General features: G+C 42.6%; 1 non-coding gene across 1 annotated transcript; it reads left to right on the forward strand.

The window, feature by feature from the left end:
- Positions 1 to 8,893: 8,893 nt before the first annotated feature.
- LOC146181028 (signal recognition particle RNA) lies at positions 8,894 to 9,192 on the forward strand. Its single transcript, XR_014700467.1, has one exon.
- The last annotated feature ends 8,599 nt before the right edge of the window (positions 9,193 to 17,791 follow it).

The following is a 17,791-nucleotide window of genomic DNA, read 5'->3' on the forward strand; positions in this document are numbered from 1 at the left end:
GCACAAATGGCTACAGCATAAATTTTCCCATTGATCAGACGTTTATGTCAAATGCTTTCAAAAAGGCGGTGGCACTGCGTTAAAGCAAGCAGCACGCGGTAGGAAGGTTCGTTTTGATTTCCGCTGCCCCATTTTTTTTTTCAGCGTCCGCGGTCTGATGCTTTGAAAGCGATGAGAAAGTGTCAGCGGCATTAGTGTGTTCTAGCGTTACAGTCGCATGCACATACACGAGTTTTTATCCTTTGAGTTTGCGCAAATTATCGCATAAGATATGAAATCTCCACATACACAAAGAAAAATAATTTATACTCTCTACTCTGATTTTTGAAGTCTGAAAAATTTTAATGACATCTATTCATCCGCCAGGATGGCTGAAATTAGGTAACCTAAAGTGAAGTCATTTAAACAATAGCACGAGAAATGCGCGTGAAGTTTGCCTATTCTTTTCTAGCTGATAAATATGCGCAGAGCAATAATATTGATACCTACTTGCGTATATATTTACCTGTGACTCCCAGATTTCAGCCGCAATTGTGACGAGTTCATCCATTTTTTAACTTGAGCTCTCTAACCACTGCGCCTCTAAATCTCGTTAAAATGCTTTGCCTGCGTAAAATATGAGAGACGCAATTAGTGGTCCTTATGCAATGCTGGCTACCGAAATGCAGGCTAATCGTCCGTAAAAAAGAAACAAATACATCAAACATACAGCGATCTTCTTGGCATAAAAGAATTCGCGCCAAATCAATCTGGCTCGAATTCTTTTATGCCAAGCAAATCGCTGTATGCTTGACGTATTTGTTTCCTTTTTCCGTTCATAATTATATCTCCCCAATTGCTGCTATCAATAATATTGATGATTACAAGATTTTCCTATCACTTGAGTTCATCAATTTTTTTTTAACTTGGATGCCATAAAGCACTGCGCTTTTAAAGGCCGCCCTAATGATTTATCTTAATTGTAAACTCCGTGAAGTACAACTTACTCTACAGTCTGAATGGCGGCTATTGAAATCCAGGCACATCGCCAGCTGATCCAGAAACTCACATTTGTCCAAACGTTTTTAGTTTGTGCCAGTAAGGCTACTTTTTGTGGGATGTCTACTGCGGTGCTATACCTGACGAAAATGAATATAAATGAATTTGTTTGCCACAGTCCATCATATTTGAAGGCGTTACTTTTTTTGCAAATATTTATCACGCGTAGCATTTTCTCTACCTGTTTGTCGATATATAGTCTGCTTGTACCTTGCGGGGAAAAGGTCGCTGGGGGAAAAGTCTGCGGTGAAATGCGGGGAAAAGTGCTAGTAAAAACAATGAAGATTTACTAGTGCTATAAATCATTACACTGAAATAATTGTCACCAGAAGCCCCGTTTGTACGGGGTCGGTATGGTACAGTTGAATAAGCGTCTTCTGTTTTATTGATGCCTTTCAGGGTCAGTTCTCAAAGTCATGTTAGTGTTGCGGATATTTTCGGTATGTGTAAGGACTAGTTGGTTGAAAGCATTTTTCTCTACCCCTAAGCGGGGCATTGAAGAAAGTTATCCCGAAAGCCGGGTTCAGTTTCGTTTTACAGGCGACAGATACCACCACAGGCGCCATTACCGCAAGGAATGCGCCTGGTGCACAACTTTTCAAATCAGTGCACTACGCTTTCAAGAAGAACTCAAAATAAAATTCGTGAATTACACAAGAGATGACTTGGCCGTAGTCGTCACTTGTGATATTGACGAATTGTATGAAATTCACTGAGCATCTCTACACGGTAGCGGCTACAAATTTTACAGCCTATGTTAAAATGCCTTGATGAATGGCGTTTAAGGCTGCCCAGAGTTTTAATATGAGCGGATGTGTCAACAAAGAGCTTAACACGTGAAAAACAAGAAACATACACAGAATCAAAATATAAAAATGACGCTAGTCTTTTGTTTTCCTCCCAAAACATACAATTGTCGGAAATGCAATTCTTAACATTGCTTCACATGGAGACTTGCGCATTTTTTATTTGTTAAGTATATTTTCAGGAATATTCTGTTGCTAGGACGCACGTAATATACCATCTTCCAATACAATGACTCTTTATCACAAACCAGATACGTAGCATTCAGAAGAAATCAGTTTTGCCATTAGTGGTAAGGCGAGATTGAAGCTTCGGACATAATGGTTCTATGTTGGTTCTTAAAAAAAAAACGAAAGCCACTTTCCTAACCTTAACCAGCACAAGGAAATCGCAGGAGGATTCCCTACAAAGGCGAACTCTGATCTTTAGATGCTCAGGAAGCATGATGGAAATACAACGCTCGCTGGCGAAGTGATCATGTGACTGCTCCGCCAAATTTGAATTGACTTGCGCTAGTGTATCTTGTCATGCCTATTCTAATGGTGTGTCTTTAACTGCATTTCTCTATTTTGTTGTGCCACAAAACGAAGCCAAATTTGTGGGGGCCATTAAGGGGGTCGTGTCTACAATTTATATATCTATAAAAAACGAGTTGTTAATTTTTCTTGCTTGGGAACATGCATGCAGTAAAGAAACTTCTCACCAAGTTTGGTAGTCATCTGTGCAGTAGAAAAGTATCATTTTTCCGAGAGGAGATGCACTAACCGCTGAAAGCGCCTATGAACGCCGATTTCAACACAGAAATCTAACGCGGCGTGCGTGCCCAATTAAGAATGCTAGTTTTTCGCGCTCTCTAGTCAAAAAGGACCTGCTATCGTGAGTCCAGCATGCAGCTAAAAAAGCAAAAAAAGAATAAAAATGGGGCAGAGGCAACAGCGGATGGGCTGGTGAACAGAAAGATAGCTTGGATTGGATAAAAAGCGCCACGTAACATTCGAACGCTCTTTGCTTGGCACTAACCAACCAGCACTAATCAGTATAACCAAAGTGCAAAGCAAGCAGGAGATGGAAATGAAGTCTACTCGAAGAGTCACGCCCGCAAGAAACAAAGGAAAGCATTTCACGAGCTCAGATAAGCAAGGACAGCTGTACAGCTGAAAAAAAAAAGAGGCAACGCTAATTAATCGCTACATTACAGTGTCGTGGTTAAAAGGATGGCCCAACATATGCACCAGGTCGCTTTGAGTTATTATTTTGGTCCTAAATTTGAATAACAAGTTCTCAAATCTCTGAACTCATTTTTCTCATTTTGCTATATTTGCAAGAACGCAACTGTGATAAAAGCGACTATTTCTGAACGTTTAAGCCAACGGCTGCTGTAAAGGCGGTTTCTGAACTAAACTTTTGTTGAGAACAAGATAAGGTACTTTCTTGATTCCAAATATCCTCTAAGAATAAAAAGTATTAAATATGTGCCGCATCGTGAAAAAAAAAAAAATGAAGTTCCTTATTAACGTGCTCAGATTTTACAAAAAGAACATAAAGAACACATATATAGCCTAATTCAGCACATTGAACTACCTGGAAGTTATCAAAACACAAAGGGTTAGCGCAACTTCGTGATTTTTGAAAAGTAGTTTTCCTATCCTGACAACACACCTAATTATTCGTTATGACATCTACAGCGCTTCTCTATTTGTTTTAAGGTGATGAAACAGAGTATATTCCAATGAGAGGAAGGTAAGCCACACCTAAAACGTTTATTGAAATTGGTGCAACAGCTCTAAAGTTGACCATTAAGCCCCCCACCCCTATTAAGCTCCCTTGACAAGACTGTAACCATACCGCGTCCCTTGGGGCTCCTTTCTACAAACACAGTCATCAGCGCAGTATCGGCAGGACCGACTATGCATGTAAAACACCACACTACATGGATAATAATCTCCGCTTGTTCCCAAGTCCTACAAGTGTGCTTTGTGTGAACTGTAGCGCGGCCGGCTCTCAAACCAAAATTCCTGAGTTTGAATCCCATCTCAACTTAAAACAATCCTTTATGCGAAATGGACGCATGTATTTTGTGATATAACTTAATCAATTAAGTTACATCCCACAATACATTCAGAAACCATTAAATTACCTCATTACGCCTAATTTTCGAACGAATATCACTTTACTCCTGACTCACATCTAACGGCGTTGAGGGGTGTTGAGGTACCTGCGTAATGGGACGTCCCGCACCTGTCAAAATATCAAAATATTTCGCTACACCAACCTCACCTGTTCTGTAAGTCGGAACCTTGGCACTATCTTGGGGCAAGAATGAAGACTGCGAGGCTCAAAATTCGATGCAGTTTGAGTTAAGAGCCTTAGGCATTAGCACGTGCCGTTAGCTGGAATCGCAACGTTATCAAAGCATTTGTAGTGGAACAGCTGCACAGACACTCCAAAGTGAAAAAAATAACAGTGCACAATCCCTGCTGGGCTTAGATGTCATACTTTGTCTATTTATGCAAGACATCTTCAGTGCCTTGATGGGTAATAGTGTAGGCCGATGGGATGGAAAGAATAACAGAAGAAAATACTGTAGTGATGTTCGAAATGTACAACAGTTTCATTTGTTCTTAACGTTGTTTTTCGTGTCTCGTGTCTGATGTTATTTTAACTCGGTTTTGTATAAATTTCGTGTTCCTTTATTGTATTTGACTTGTACCGCGTTCTTGTACGATATTCTTGTACCGATTTGCCCCCCTCACCCAATGCTCTTCGGGACCTGTGAGGTACTAATAAATAAATAAATAAAATAAAAAATGGCTAACAAATCAACCGTGAAAAATATCTAACCTTATACAGTCGTACTCTGTGATGTTTGCATATTTCAATACGACTGTAAAGCTGTGAGTAGAGTTAAGCGCAGCAGAAATAGAGGCAGTGATCAAAGTTATTCAAATATGTTTTGTTGCCATCGAAGAAAAGATGGAAGCTCTGTGACACTTTCCATTGGCTAAAATGAACCATGTAGTGACTTAAAAACGAAGCTAAATATAAGCTTTTCGTGTAAAAATCTGTATGCGGGGTGCCCCGCCGGGGTGGCGTAGTGGTAAGACGCCAGACTACAGTGCCGGAGTTCCCGGGTTCGAACCCGACCTCGGCGGTTGCGTTTCGATGGAGGCGAAACGAAGTGGCGTCCGTGTGCTGTGCGACGTCAGCGTACGTTAAAGATACCCAGGTGGTCGAAATTTCTCCGTAGCCCTCCACTACGGCTCCCCTTTATCTCATTCCACTTTCACTCCCACCTTCCTTCCTTCCCTTACGGCGCGGTTCAGGTGTCCACAGAGCAAGTGTGACCGATACTGCGCCTTTCCCTTCCTGTGAACCAACCAACCAACCAACCAACCATCTTTAACTTTTCCAGATATGTATCTTTATCGATGGTTGTTCTTGAGTTAAGGATAGTATCAAATAACGTAAAGTGCAAGTATTTTTCTTAATTTTGGTCATGCGTGGTGGCCACTCTTGACGTGAGGAAAATTCCAGTCTTATTGAAAAGTGACAGTCATCTGGGGTAAAACAAGGACAGGAGTAGTGAAGTGCCGTCGCGACTTGAATTGTTTTTTGTTTTTTTCTTGCGAGCCTGCCTGAGCTGAGTTGAAGGGTGAGAGAAGTAGCATCAGGTTTGATCGCCCATCTGTTCGGTGCTAATGAAGCTAGCTTATAGATGTTTCCATTGCGGAGAAGATGGAGCGGATACCTAATGCTCGTGTGCGTTTTATAAGTATTATATCTGCTTGTGCGCGCATTTATCTTTGCTTCCGCCCCGCCGGGGTGGTGCAGTGGTAAGACGCCCGACTACTGTGCCGGAGTTCCCGGGATCGAATCCCGGCCTCGGCGGCTGCGTTTCGATGGAGGCGAAACGAAGTGGCGTCCGTGTACTGTGCGATGTCAGCGCACGTTAAAGATCCCCTGGTGGTCGAAATTACTCCGTAGTCCTCCACTACGGCCCCCCTTTCTCGCTATCTACTTTCACTCCCACCTTCATCCCTTCCCTTACGGCGCGGTTCAGGTGTCCACAGAGCAAGTGTGACAGATACTGCGCCTTTCCCTTCCTATGAACCAATCAACCATCAACCAAGCACACACGTGCCGACCCTTCCTTTCGTGATAACCTTTCATTTCACTCTACCCTCTCGCCCAACGTGGCCTTATATACTATGCAATAAGCGCCTTCTAGATTTCGTTCCCTCGACACGTACTGGTGTTCGTGACTCTGTCAGACACGATGACTGATACAGTAAATAACTTTTAATGGTTAAGAACACCATGTTTCATATGCATGTAATAATTGCGTGATAGGTGTTATTTGAATTTGAACTAATATTGTCTTTTATTAGGAAATGTTCTGCATCGCCATGATGACAGCAGGTGCGGCGGCCGTAGACGTAGCGTCGTTTGTAGTCATTTGCTTGTACCGGCGTGGCTGCCGCTCCTCAGATCCAGCTTGTCACAGGGGATCGAATGGACTCACCTCCACCAAGACACAACTAACGTTAAAGGCAGCATCGATCTCACCACCCTCTGCATCGTCGTCTTCTGCGAGTCTGTCTTACTTCATCATCTTCAGCACGACCAGCGAATACCGCTAAGTAACAACAAAAAGCACCGTCGCTTACCTTTCGCAATGACAGACAATAACGCATGTGCAGAAATATCAAGGCAAGCTTCGTAAACGCAAGATTTGGTACTTTCCTGACCCACATCTAATTAGAAATTAGATTTAAAATTCACGTCAGGCACTACCGATGATGCTTACCTGCAGCTGCAAATTTTGGTAGAAGAGAATTTAATAGGCAGATGTTCCATGTGGCGTAAGCTCCTGCAACAAGAATGGCTGCATGATTACCAAATCTTCATATTTGTGAAATAGTGCCTTAACGCATATCAAACACACACTGAATACTGCGAAGCATGTAAAAAAGGAAATGAATTTCTTTTTGTGTAGTGCCGAGAGTAGTAAAATATTCAGCAAAAAAGTCATTTTGCCTGCATCTGCGAGAGGCTTGACGAAATATTTTCTTAGGGAAAGAATTATTTTCAGCAATATACTCCATGCCACAGCACTCTGGGTGACATATTATATTTAAAAAACTGGTTTAATTGCTCCACAGCCATTTATTATACCAGGGTAGGGCTTAGTTTTTAAAATGAAGAGATGTTTCTCCAAAACTGTCCAGCTCAATAATTGTCGTCTGAATTTGGTGCAGAAAACAAACTAGGTGCATTAGAAGGACAGGCAACTTGGTAGAAAAATCAACCACACATTTATCGCAATAAATAAAGGTGGAAGTAAGGAAATTGATCGAACAAGGGTGACAGTTCCGGCCCGTATGGATACACGGAACCACTGATTCGTCAGGTATGAATTCCATGGGAGATAAATGGGTCAAACAAATAAGTAATATGTGATTGGATATTCCGGATTCGCCGCTGAAGCGACAGGTCCGGCTAATTGTAAAGGAACGAATTTGTAAATTCGGTATTTCTTAGGAAAGCTATCGGTTTAAAGCTTCCTCCACTCCACCCGTTGCTGCGCGTTTGTTGAATTGCACGAAGTGGGCGGTAAGGTGAGAGGCGTCTCTTAATTTTGCAATCGTTACCGACTCGCTTTGTACTGAAATGAAACAAAATCTCTCACAGGTGAATGTTTATGAAGAAGACAGAAACAGCATGACATGAAGGCCCAGCCGCTAACAAGTAATTTTCGTCATGTTTTAGCCACTGCTTCAGGTTCTTTATTGCTTTTATTTGTGCAAAGAGAATGAAATAAAAGGATAACTGCACCGAATTCAATTTAAAGCAATTGGGAACGACGACAAAACAAAGAGAGACTCATGCAAGTGTTTTGTATGAAGTTTTTATATTTCAGTCGCACTCTAATGCCCCAACTTGTATAATATGTAACTGTAACAATGGCAAACATTTTAAATATTCAATGAGAAAATTTTTATTTGGAATGTAAAAGATGAAGTCCCTTAACGTTTTCTTCTGGCAGGCCGTACCACTGAAGCATTGGGCAATTAAAGAATCTGTACTTGAACACATTTACTCTTCGAGCGCACTGATGCACTTTTTTCGAAATCGTCTGTGTAGTGCACGGAAAAATTTCCTTCTTAATCATAGCACTGTTTCTTGCATCCATTGAGGTTTAAAGGTAAATTGTTTGCAATCGCAGAGTATTTCTTCCTTAGGGAAATTCAGGCTCCTCAAAAGTAACAATTTTTACACGTAATATATTTGCAGACGAGCAGCAAGGCTATATAATAAATAGTGAGAAATGTTTGAAATCTTTTAGAAAAATGAGGAACTCGCTTTTACATTTATTTATGCGAATGTGATAGTATTTGAAAGCACGCATAACACGCATAACCTGAGAGGCAGAAAGGACGTATTCCCTTCAGCGAAACATGAATATTTTACAATAATGTGAATACCTTGCATATTACCGACCGGTGCGCTATATCTGGCGTATAAAAATATTCGAACTGCTGTCTGGTAAAGAAGGAACTTCTTTCCACCGAGTATGTTTTAGGCTTTGCTTACGCACGTTCAACTAGGTTCGCTTGAATAATTTTGAACAAAGAGCAGGCGGTCTAGAGGATCAACTGCCTGAGATGTTAATTATGGCGGATTATATTCTGTGCTAAGGCCATTTAAAACATCGCGCTCATTGCCTCTGCCTCCCATCTTTCGAACGGGAATCGAAGCTCCGGTTCAGGACCGAGGTTGGCGCCACCGAGCGAATGAGAGAGGAGGTTAGGTTGCTGCGCTTAGCGCAGTCTCTCTTAGCTCAAAACAAAACCAAACGCCCTTGCGAAAGCGCATATTTAAGCAAGCTGGCATTTCAGCGATCAGCCAGAAATGATCCCAGAAATATCTTCATGAGAACATTAAAATATATCAGCACCCCGTACAGCATCCAGTAAAAAAAGAAGGATTGTAATTCTGAGGGAATTAGACTAAGGTGCATATAAAAACCGGCAGCATTGATCGCTTCTCCGCCGGGGGTAGTGGCGAGCCCCTGTAATCCAGCTGCTTGGAGGCTGGCGTTAGTGGACGGGTTGAGGCTGGGAGGCCTGCCCCACGTCTGCCCATGTTGATCGGGTGTCCGCGCTAAGCTGGGCGCCGATATGGTGGCCCCGGGGGAGCTCGGTGGCGGCCAGGTCGCCTAAGGAGGAGCGAACCGGCCCAGGGCGGAAACGCAGCAGGCAAAAGCTCCCGCGCTCTGCAGTAGCGGGATCGCACCTGTGAATGTGCGGCGTGGGGTAGCCCAGACAATACACTCGGACCTAGCGCCTTTTTTTTTAACTATACATTGTAATTGCACAAAGGGCTACTTCAAAATGTTCCACATCGATCGGCACTTTACGTCACATGCTTTCAAGAAGGCATTGACACTCCTGTATTCAAGCAAGCTGCAGGCGTTAGTGAGTTTCATTTTGATTTCCGCTGCCCCTTTTTTTTAAGCGTCCACGGTTACAGGCGTTGCCGTCTAATGTTTGAAAAGTCACGTTTATGAGAAGGTATCACCGGCATTAGTGTTTTCTAGTGTTACAGTGGCATGCACATGCACGAGGTTTATCCCATGAATTTGCGCAAGTTATCGCATAGGATCGGAAATATCAAAAACAAAATTGCTTGAGACTCGCTACGGTGATTTTCGAAGTCTAAAAAATTGTAATGACACCTATTTATCGGTTAGGAGGGCTCAAAATACGTAACCTAAAGTGAAGTTATTGACACAGGAGCAGTAGAAATGCGCGTGAAGTTTGCTTCTTTTTAAGCTGATAAATATTCGAGGAGCAATAATATTGATACCTACTTGCGTATATATTTACCTATGACTCCCAGATTTTAGTCGCAACTTCGAAGAGTTCATTCATTTTTAACTTTTTTTCTCACCACTGCGTCTCTAAAGGTCGTCCTAATGGTCTCACTTTTTAAAATTTCAGAGAGGCAAGTAGTGGGCCTGTCGCGATTCTGCCCATTGAAATGCAAGCTCATCGTCCGCTGAACCAGGCACTGATATTGGTGCAATTTCTTTCATGCCAAGCAAATAGATCTATGCTTTATGTATTTGTTCTTTTTGCCGTTCATAATTATATCTCCCCGTATGTTGGTATCAATAATATTGATGACTAATAATTTTCCTATGACTTGAGTTCATTCATTTTTTTTTTAATCTGAGTGTTATAAGCACTGCGCCTTTAAATGTTGCCTAATGATTGTCCTTATTCTAAACTCCGTGAGGTAAAATTTAAACTACATTCCGGATGGCAGCTATCGAAATAAAGGCACATCGTCAGCTGACCCAGACACTCAAATTTGTCCAGATTTTATGATTGGTTTGCGGGGAAGGCTGCTTTTTTGAGATGTCTACTGCGGTTCTTTACCTGACGAAAATGAAAAATAGAAATGATTTTTTTTTTGGCCATAGTGCATCATATTTGATGGCGTTATTTTTTTTTTTTTTTGCAAATATTTAGCACGTATATCATTTTTCGCTTACCTGCGTTGTATGTAGTGTGCTTGTACACTGCGGGGGAAAGCTCGCTGCCTCATTGTTTTACTAGCGCTATATTAAAAATAGACTGATGTAATTGTTACCCTTTAGATGGCATTTTCGAGGCGCTGCAGATGAAGTTATGTGATGTTAGGAAGATAGTGAGAGACCGGAAAGCGTGGCGTGATATGGTCCATAGGGTCACGAAGAGTCGGACGCGACTGAACGACTGAACTGAACTAAACTGAATTGTTACCCTAGAAGCTCCGGTTTGTACGGGATCAGTATGTTACGGTTGTATAAGAGTATTCGGTTTTATCAGTGCCTTTTGTTGTCAGTTCTCAAAGTAATGTTACTGCTACGGATACTTTCGGTATGTGTAAAGACTGGATCGTTGAAAGCATTTTTCTCTACCGCAATGCGCACGCACAAAAAAGTAAGCTTTCCCGGAAGCCATGTTCAGGTTCGTTTTACTGGTGATAGATGGCGCTACAGGGGCACTGACGGCAAGCAATGCGCCGGGAGCGCCAATTTTCAAATCACTGCATTACGCTTTCAAGGAAAACTCAAAATTAAAATTCGTGAATCTCACAAGTGACATCTATGGCCAGGAAGCTGCATAAGATAGCTGCTACAAATTTTACAGTCTATGAAAAAATGCCTCGATGATGGCGTTTGAGGCTGCCCAGAGTTGGAATATGCGCTCTTGTGTCAACACAGAAGTTGACACGTGAAAAACAGAACAAAATACACAGAATGAAAAAAATAAAAATGAAGGCAATTTTACGCATTCCTCCCAAAACCTATAATTGTCAGAAATGTGATTTTTAACATTTCTTCGCATGAAGAACTGTGCAATTTCGATTTGATAAATATATTTTCAGGAATATAATGTTGCCAAGATGCACGTAATTTGCCGTAATAAAAGCTTGCAATACGACTCTATATCAATAAACAAGCACGTAGCTTTCTGAATAAAACAATTTCGCCGTTAGTGTCAAAGACGAGATAGAAGATTTGGACGCAATATTTCCATATTGGTTTGTAAACTTTCATGCATCCCTTTGCAGCGATGTGTGGTAGCTAGTGTTGTGTTGTGGGCTGCACGAGTTATTCGATGAAAAACAACACAGTGATTGACCACCGATTTCCTGAGGAAAAAGAACTTCGCGACTAATTGAATCGTGCTATCCGGCACCCACTCTTTGCACCTGAGAACGCATGTATGCTCTGAAGATTTCACGCGGGCCTCCTACCAAGGCAATATGCGTTTTGATAGAAGAACTTGGCCTCGGGCGTACTATGCGACGTTTGTAATCGGATGCTGCGTGGAAGAACATTCCGCACACGACATAGGCTTAATCCCCTGTCGCAGTGCGCCGGTGCCGGCAAGCGGATTGTTTGCGAGCCACCGTCAGAAAAGAAAGCATCCTAAAATCTCTTAGTCGCCTAAATAATACGCGACTGGATACAATAATGAAAAAATACCCTTACTTAGAATCGCTGATGTGGAACGAAATTCTCGGGTTAACTACGACACAAGCGAACTTCTGCTCGCAGCTCCCAGCTGCCGAAATGTGTTTAACCTCATCCGATATTGTACTTGCTCCGCTGCTTATGTGTATCCGAGATTACAACTTTCGTTTACTCTGACATAGTTAAATTGACAATGAGGCGGCTCCATGAAGAGACCATTTACTATAGGCCGCCAGCAATGACGTTTGCTGTGTCGATCGACGCGCCATAACAGATGTACTAGCGGGAAGAGCAAATACTTTTCAGGCGTTTTTGTACGGCGTTTTCACGCCACCTGCATGAGCTTACAGGGATCAGATTGCGCGCTCTGTCGAAGCTTTGCATGGCCTGTGTTGGATAACAGGGCTACATCGAGAGCGCCTGGGCAAGGACGTTATCTGTCAAACGCCTATCTATGATGCTGCTGATTATGCTCGATCGTTTATCGCGACCCAAGCGTCTGAGGTCAGCATTTTGGAGGCGCGCTGGATGGATTGAATATAGGAGCGTCCGCTTTGAAACGGGGTTGTAGCAGTAGCTACCATGCTCATCTTTCTCCCTATATCTTAATTATTGATTTAGAACGGTTAACTAAACCATCATTCTATTTATTAAATTTTTGTTCCTACATTGCTAACATTATGTCACCTCTGCTTTTAAGCCACCAATCTTCCAGTCGTTTTTTGCTAGTTTCCACCACCGGTTTATTCACCCGACCACTGTTATCTCTAAACCCCAGAGCTTCAGGAACGGTGATTGCGCCTGCATCAACTTCCGGATGGATACCATTACGTTCGAGTATAATATGGTCAATTGTTTCACTGGAGTTACCACATACAGCACATGCATCATCTCCATTGTTCAGTTTCTTTCTGTAGCTGCGTGTTCTAAGACACCCTGATCTAGCTTCAAAACGTAGGGCACTGCCTCTTGAGTTATCAAAGAAATCTTCCGTCCTGATCTGCATTTCCCACTTTCGGTATAATTCCACATTCTGTTTCTTTTCCATTGAATTTATCCAATTTTTACTTTCTGTGTTTTTCACCTGTAGCTTAATGCTCTTTATTTCTCCGTCCTTGTGACTAGCATACTTACTAGTTAGTTTCCTAGTCCTTTTCCTCCATTATGAGTCAACGCTTTTTAAGTACAGGTATTTAAATACTTTAGCTGCCCATCTGTTACTGTCCAATTTCCTCAGGCGTTCCTCATATAATATTTTACTTTGAGCTTCCCGTACTTCGAAAGATGCCCAGCCCATATCTCCCTGTACCGCCTCATTTGTAGTTTTCCCGTGGGCACCTAGCGCTGATCGTCGAACAAATCTCTGATTTATATCTAATGTCGACTGTACCTCTGATTTTAGGCACAAAACCGCATTTCCGAAAGTAAGTCCGGGCACCATAATTCCTTTCCAAGTACCCCTCAAAACCTCATACCTATTGTATCCCCACAATGCCTTATGCTTCATTATCCCGGCATTCCTTCGCCCTTCGGCCTTAAGTGATTGCGCATGCTTTCCAATGTATGCCAATCCTTCGTTGACCCATACCCCCAGATATTTATATTCTGCTACTATAGGTATTTCATGGCCTTGTATTTTAACACCCTGATCAGTTGAGCCGTTGAAAATTTTCAAACCCGACTTAACTGCGCTGCAACTGAAGCCTAGAGCGTCGCCTTCGTCTCCGCAATACTTAACTAGAGTTTGCAATTCTTCCAGACTCTCAGCTAGCAGCACAATTTCGTCTGCATACTTCAAACCGGGGAGGCGCTGCTCTACCTCCTTTCCACTTAATCAATTTGACAGGTTAAAACCTAGGTTACTGTCTTGTATGCTCCGTTCCAGGTTTGTCATATAAAGCATGAATAGCCCCGGTGATCGAGGACAGCCTTGTCTTAATCCTTTGCATACTTTGACATCCTCCGTACTTCTTATCTCTTCCCACGTAATTTTTACTTTGTTATTCCGATATATTTCCTGTAGAAACTCTATTATCTCATAAACGATACCTTCTTCTTTTAATATGTTCCACAGGAGTTTCCTGCTTACGTTGTCGTACGCCCGGTTTATGTCCAGGAAGGCCAAATACAAAGGTCTATTTTCCACTCTAGATATTTTGATGCATTGGGTAAGCACGAAACGGCTATCATCTAAGCGTCTGCAATTTCTAAAGCCGTTCAGAAGTTCTCCGAGTATCTTGTTGCTTTCTACCCATGCTTGCACCTTTAATTTCACCGCCTGCATGGCTAACCTGTACATAACAAATGTTATGGTAATCGGCCTGTAGGATTTTATGTGCATCCTCTCTCCTTTCCCTTTATAAATCAAATTCATTTTACTCTGCCGCCAGCTGTCCGGAATTTGCTTATTCGTTATGACTGTTTCCAGAGCTTTTAACAACGTTTCCTTACTTTTTGGACCGAGTTCATTAATCAGCTTGATCGGAATTCCATCTATTCCTGTAGATGTGCTTTTAGGAATATTTTTTTCTGCCTTTTTCCTGTTTAGATTCGTCAGTTCTAAGCTGCTTTGTATTATGCTACCTTGTGTTGCTTCCTGATTTGCGGAGATTACCCTATCGTCGCTCTTAAATGACTCGGCTATAACTGATCTAATGTAGTTCACTGCGTTGTCTCCCTTTAAACAATTTCCCTTGTTATCTTGAATCCGCTCCTGCTTTCTTCGATTCTTCGTCCCTAGCCAGCTTATATGGTTCCAGAATTTTCTTGCTCCGCCTCTAGAGGCATCGTGTACGTCAGCCATCCAGCGATCGGTGGACTGCCTTATTTTACTTTGTACGAAGGCCTGCTCCTGAAGTTTCTGCGCTGTGAAACAATTGCAGCGCTACCTGGGCATTGCAGGTTGCCTATACCGCTGATCAATTCCGAAGCGCCGTTCGCTGCGGTTTTGGTTGGTTGGTTTGGTTTGGTTTCTGGGGTTTAACGTCCCAAAGCAACTCAGGCTATGAGAGACGCCGTAGTGGAGGACTCCAGAACTTTCGACCACCTGGGGTTCTTTAACGTGCACTGACATCGCACAGCACACGGGCGCCTTGCTTTTCGCCATCATGGAAAAGCTGCCGCCGAGGCCGGGATTCGATCCCGCGTCCTTGGGGACAGTAGTCGAGCGCCGTAACCACTGCGCCACCCCGGCGGGGTCCGGTTTTGGTGTGGAAGAGTTTAGGTCCAGCCACGACTAGGGCGCAGCGCATGGTCAGAGTGCCGTTGAACCCCACTCTCGTGGGCAGCAACTTTGCGGTAAGCGCGCTGCATTCAGTATGGCAAGTGTTGCGAATTTGTCTACTTTCTTGATGCTGCTGGGGTCGGTCATATTGGGATGTACCGCTTAACATTTATTACGCCGAGTCGACAATCCTGCGAGGACGGAACGGGGCTACATGCTGCGCCATCGGGCGCGTGCGCTTGAGAATGTATCCCTGGTTCGCCACACCAGAGGCAATGCCTATATGATTTGTTGGTATTGAAACTTGCTTTGGTTTGCGACGTGCACGTAGTTGAAACGGAAGGACCAGCTCGTGCGAATAAATATTCTACATCCAGGCTCGGTACATCTTCCGTACCCTTCCGTAAACAAACGCTGACACCGCCACTGAGCTTCGTAATGGATACAAGGTATATGTTGGACAGTCGTAGTCAGGAGATTGGTTAAGTATGGCATGTAAGATGTCCACGGTAATGTGAAAGCTACTTTCGATCAGAGCGCAGCCATTTTCGTAACATATCGAAGGCCTATAAAATTTTGTGTACGCTCCAATCTTTCTCCGTGGTAATCGCCATTATTTGCAAAAATTAATTACTTTTGATTCATACTAATATGCGGCGGCGCGAATAGACACGGGCAAACTCACAACAACAGGACAGGCGCTGACTACCAACAGAATTCATTGCAAGCGTGGAGCCGCTTATAAACGCAATCCATATCCCAAGTGACATCATGAGAACAAGAGGAACAAAATTATCAATCATGAAACGTCATTCTTTTATTGCATCTAAAGTCCCTTGTCTGAAACGGTTTAAAATTGCTACACAACTAAACGTATCCTGAGGCGACGAACACAACGCACACAAAGAGTATACGTTTGCGCGAAACAAAACAAAACTACTGGTGCTCTGTGGAGAGCCTTTTTTTTTTTAAACGGAGACCTGCAAAGCAGATAAAAAACGTTCCCTTAGCCGATTTGGCACATATAAAAAAATAACTATTCACTGTCAAGAACCGCAAAATACCAAAATAAATAAACACATGCATATCTTTGGTGAAATATTTTCCGTAATCTAACTTTAATATGTTTTCTGTAATTAATAAAAAATATCGCCAGAACAGAGCACATAAGCGTGGCATTCCAACTCTTCTATTATGTTAATTGCTAGTGCTTCCAAAAAATTATGATGTGGAAACCCAACTGCGAATTGCTCTCCTTCCCAGTTATCGGGCAATATTATATAAAAATTTGATGAGATGTTTACCAGTCATCTTTATTCAACACTATGTGGAATTACCCGCGAAGTTAGCATGGTGATTGTCACCATGATGATGAGCGTATGGTGCGTGCGACTCCATGCGTTCCCCGACCTTGCCATACAAATCAATACCAAGGATATGCCACCGAGGGCTGTCACTGCAGGCCGCAAACCCTAATTGAAAAACTACAGTGCAGGTCTGAAATCAAACTTCTTCATCACTAATACATGGCAACGCAAATGATTAACGACGAGCTTGAATTATTTTCTTTTTTTTTTTATTTAGGAACATGCGTGCACCTCATGCGGTCCGTCATTGTACCACAGGGTGACCATCCCAGGGAAAACTGTTTGTGGCACCATATGAACCGGGAATAAAGTTTTATAATATTCAGCCCTAGATTTTTATCCAACTGCTCTAAGCTTTCTCGCTTAAGATAATGGTTTGAGCTGACGCTCCTGGAACTATCGTCTAAAACATATAGCGCGTCATAACACACAGGAGCAGGATAAACTTGTATTTAATTCCGAATTGTTACACGTTTTTTCCTGAGCAGTAGATGGGCACAGTAAGGATAGGTAGGCTCGCATGCAAACGCAAATAGAAATAGATTGCGAAAGAAAACAGTCTTATCGGCTTCCCCGTCTTGGGGACCTGCATCCAAAGCGGGAAAAGCACGCCGTGCCCTTGAAATACAAACTGCCTGTTTTATTTTTATCTCAACGCGATTGCCGCGCCGATTATAATTTACCACTATCAAAGAGTTGCGTCTTATCAGTTACAGAGCCAAGCAAATTGGTTTCCAGCATTTTTCGGCTAGGGTTACAAGGCAGCTCTCTCGTAAATAACTTATTTCGCACACTACTTGAAAAAAATTCTGTCATCCATAAGCGTATGACGAGTACTATAATTTCAACAAACTTCTACGAAAACTGTTGCAAGGCGCCAAAAGAAGGTCTCAAAAGGCGCGCTGAAAACTTGCGTCAATAACAAAAGTGACTGAATTGCAATGCAATCTTTCTTTGCGCAATATAAGATGTTGTTTGGCAATAGATTTGAGATCTTAAAAATATAATAAAAATACAGGGATCTTCCGCTCTTACGAGAACGATTTAACAATGGTCTATGAGCTGAAGAAATTAACATGCATTGTTTGAAATGACCCAGTATATATTTTTCAAATACTGTTTGGCAGAAGCGCATAGCAAGACCCTAGGTCCCAGTGTATGTTCTAGACTATTCCGTTCCTGCCCTTCTCAGCTGCGATAGCACTGATGCAGAGCGCGGGAACTTGTGCCTACTTGGCTTCCACCTTGAACCCGAACTATCCCAAGCAGATGACACGGTCTCCTCCTCCCAGAAGTCCCCTACATCGTAGCCTAGCTTACCCAAAACTA

Source organism: Amblyomma maculatum, chromosome 8 (assembly GCF_055883805.1).
Source record: "Amblyomma maculatum isolate TAMU_Amacu chromosome 8, ASM5588380v1, whole genome shotgun sequence".
Lineage (NCBI taxonomy): Eukaryota > Metazoa > Arthropoda > Arachnida > Ixodida > Ixodidae > Amblyomma > Amblyomma maculatum.